Here is a 4,265-nt window from a genome sequence, read left to right as displayed (position 1 = left end):
CCTAACATGATCAAGATCATCTATCTGTAATGCTATATGTTGTGTTTGTCGGGATCCGATGGATAGAGAATAATATGTTATGTTAATTATCAAGTTATTACCTATGTGTTGTTTAAGATCTTGCATGCTCTCTGTTATTAGTAGAGGCTCTGGCCAAGTTTTCGCTATTAACTCCAAGAGGGAGTATTTATGCTCGATAGTGGGTTCATGTCTCCGTGAATCTGGGGGAGTGACAGAAACCCCTAAGGTTATGTATGTGTTGTTGCCACTAGGGATAAAACATTGATGCTATGTCCGAGGATGTAGTTATTGATTACATTACGCACCATACTTAATGCAATTGTCTGTTGTTAGCAACTTAATACTGGAAGGGGTTCGGACGATAACCTGAAGGTGGACTTTTAGGCATAGATGCATGCTGGATGGCGGTCTATGTACTTTGTCGTAATGCCCAATTAAATCTCACTATATTTATCATGATATGTATGTGCATTGTTATGCCCTCTCTATTTGTCAATTGCCCGACCGTAATTTGTTCACCCAACATGCTTTTATCTTATGGGAGAGACACCTCTAGTGAACCGTGGACCCCGGTCCATTCTTTTATACTGAAATACAAATCTGCTGCAATACTTGTTCTTTACTGTTTTCTTGCAAACAATCATCTTCCACACAATACGGTTCCAAGAGCAGAGGTTTGTAGAACAGCAGCAAGTTTCCCTTAAGTGGATCACCCAAGGTTTATCGATCTCAGGGAGGAAGAGGTCAAAGATATCCCTCTCATGCAACCCTGCAACCACAAAGCAAGAAGTCTCTTGTGTCCCCAACACACCTAATAGGTGCACTAGTTCGGCGAAGAGATAGTGAAATACAGGTGGTATGAATAAGTAGTAGCAACGGCACTCGTAAAAGTGCTTTGCCCAGGACAAGAAACAAACAAAGAGTAACGCAAAGCAGTAGTAACGCAATGAAACAAGAAACAAGCAAGCGATAGCAGTATTTAGGAACAAGGCCTAGGGATTAGACTTTCACTAGTGGACACTCTCAACATTGATCACATAACAGAATAGATAAATGCATACTCTACACTCTTGTTGGATGATGAACACATTGCGTAGGATTACACGAACCCTCAATGCCGGAGTTAACAAGCTCCACAATTCAATGTTCATATTTAAATAACCTTAGAGTGCATGAAAGATCAATAAGACTAAACCAAGTACTAACATAGCATGCACACTCGTCACCTTCATGCTATGTAGGAGGAATAATACACATCAATACTATCATAGCAATAGTTAACTTCATAATCTACAAGAGATCATAATCATAGCATAAACCAAGTACTAACACGGATGCACACACTGTCACCATTACACCGTGCAGGAGGAATAAAACTACTTTAATAACATTGCTAGAGTAGCACATAGATAAATTGTGATACAAAATACATTGCAATCATAAAGAGATATAAATAAGCACTTCACTACGCCATTCATAACAAGTGAGTAAGTATTCCGTGAAATATAGCCTAAGAGACCCACACGGTGCACACACTCGTCACCTTTACACACGTGGGACAAGGAGTCTCCGGAGATCACATAAGTAAAACTCTCTTGACTAGCATAATGACATCTAGATTACAAGCATCATCATATGAATCTCAATCATGTAAGGCAGCTCATGAGATTATTGTATTGAAGCACATAGGAGAGAGATGAACCACATAGCTACCGGCACAGCCCCGAGCCTCGATGGAGAACTACTCCCTCCTCATGGGAGCAGCAGCGGTGATGAAGATGGCGGTGGAGATGGCAGCGGTGTCGATGGAGAAGCCTTCCGGGGCACTTCCCCGCTCCGGCAGGTGCCGGAACGGAGACTCCTGTCCCCCGCATCTTGGCTTCGCGATGGCGGCGGCTCCGGAAGGTTTTCCGTATCGTGGTTTTTCGTATCAGGGTTTTCTCGACGGAGGCTTTAAATAGGCGGAAGGGCAGCCTCTGGAGGGGCCTCGGGGGGCCCACACCATAGGGCGGCGCGGCCCCCTCCGGCCGCGCCGGGTGTGGTGTGGGGCCCCCAGGGCTTCCCTCCGGCGGCTCTCGGGTGTTCCGGAAGGCTCCGGGAAAAATAGGGACCCGGGTCTTGATTTCGTACAATTCCGAGAATATTTCGTTACTAGGATTTCGAAACCAAAAATAGCGTAAAAACGAGAACCGGCACTTCGGCATCTTGTTAATAGGTTAGTTCCGTAAAATGCACGAATATGACATAAAGTGTGCATAAAACATGTAGGTATCATCAATAATATGGCATAGAACATAAGAAATTATCGATACGTCGGAGACGTATTAAGCATCCCCAAACTTAGTTATGCTCGTCCCGAGCAGGTAAAACGATAACAAAGATAATTTCTGAAGTGACATGCCATCATAACCTTGATCATATTGTAAACATATGTAATGAATGCAGCGATCAAAACAATGGTAATGACATGAGTAAACAAGTGAATCATAAAGCAAAGACTTTTCATGAATAGTACTTCAAGACAAGCATCAATAAGTCTTGCATAAGAGTTAACTCATAAAGCAATAAATCAAAGTAAAGGTATTGAAGCAACACAAAGGAAGATTAAGTTTCAGCGGTTGCTTTCAACTAGTAACATGTATATCTCATGGATAATTGTCAATATAGAGTAATATAACAAGTGCAATATGCAAGTATGTAGGAATCAATGCATAGTTCACACAAGTGTTTGCTTCTTGAGGTGGAGAGAGATAGGTGAACTGACTCAACATAAAAGTAAAAAGAATGGTCCTTCAAAGAGGAAAGCATCGATTGCTATATTTGTGCTAGAGCTTTTATTTTGAAAACATGAAACAATTTTGTCAACGGTAGTAATAAAGCATATGAGTTATGTAAATTATATCTTACAAGTTGCAAGCCTCATGCATAGTATACTAATAGTGCCCGCACCTTGTCCTAATTAGCTTGGACTACCGGATCTTTGCTATGCACATGTTTTAACCAAGTGTCACAATGGGGTACCTCCATGCCGCCTGTACAAAGGTCTAAGGAGAAAGCTTGCATTTTGGATTTCTCGCTTTTGATTATTCTCAACTTAGACATCCATACCGGGACAACATGGACAACATGATAATGGACTCCTCTTTAATGCATAAGCATGTGGCAACAATTAGTATTCTCATATGAGATTGAGGATATATGTCCAAAACTCGAAACTTCCACCATGATTCATGGCTTTAGTTAGCGGCCCAATGTTCTTCTCTAACAATATGCATGCTCCAACCATTAAGGTGGTAGATCTCTCTTACTTCGGACAAGACGGACATGCATAGCAACTCACATGATATTCAACAAAGAATAGTTGATGGCGTCCCCAGAAGCATGGTTATCGCACAACAAGCAACTTAATAAGAGATAAAGTGCATAAGTACATATTCAATACCACAATAGTTTTTAAGCTATTTGTCCCATGAGCTGTATATTGTAAAGGCGAATGATGGAATTTTAAAGGTAGCACTCAAGCAATTTACTTTGGAATGGCGGATAAATACCATGTAGTAGGTAGGTATGGTGGACACAAATGGCATAGTGGTTGGCTCAAGGATTTTGGATGCATGAGAAGTATTCCCTCTCGATACAAGGTTTAGGCTAGCAAGGTTATTTGAAACAAACACAAGGATGAACGGTGCAGCAAAACTCACATAAAAGACATATTGAAAACATTATAAGACTCTACACCGTCTTCCTTGTTGTTCAAAACTCAATACTAGATGTTATCTAGACTCTAGAGAAACCAAATATGCAAACCAAATTAGCAAGCTCTAAGTGTTTCTTCATTAATGGGTGCAAAGTATATGATGCAAGAGCTTAAACATGAGCACAACAATTGCCAAGTATCAAATTATCCAAGACATTTTAGAATTACTACATGTAGTATTTTCCAATTCCAACCATATAACAATTTAACGAAGAAGAAACTTCGCCATGAATACTATGAGTAGAGCCTAAGGACATACTTGTCCATATACTACAGCGGAGCGTGTCTCTCTCCCATAAAGTGAATGCTAGGATCCATTTTATTCAAACAAAACAAAAACAAAAACAAACCGACGCTCCAAGCAAAGTGCATAAGATGTGACGGAATAAAAATATAGTTTCAGGGGAGGAACTCCGATAATATTGTCGATGAAGAAGGGGATGCCTTGGGCATCCCCAAGCTTAGACGCTTGAGTCTTCTTAGAATA

The sequence above is a fragment of the Lolium rigidum genome, chromosome 7 (assembly GCF_022539505.1).
Source record: "Lolium rigidum isolate FL_2022 chromosome 7, APGP_CSIRO_Lrig_0.1, whole genome shotgun sequence".
In the NCBI taxonomy this organism is placed as follows: domain Eukaryota; kingdom Viridiplantae; phylum Streptophyta; class Magnoliopsida; order Poales; family Poaceae; genus Lolium; species Lolium rigidum.
This window is presented reverse-complemented; position numbering follows the sequence as displayed.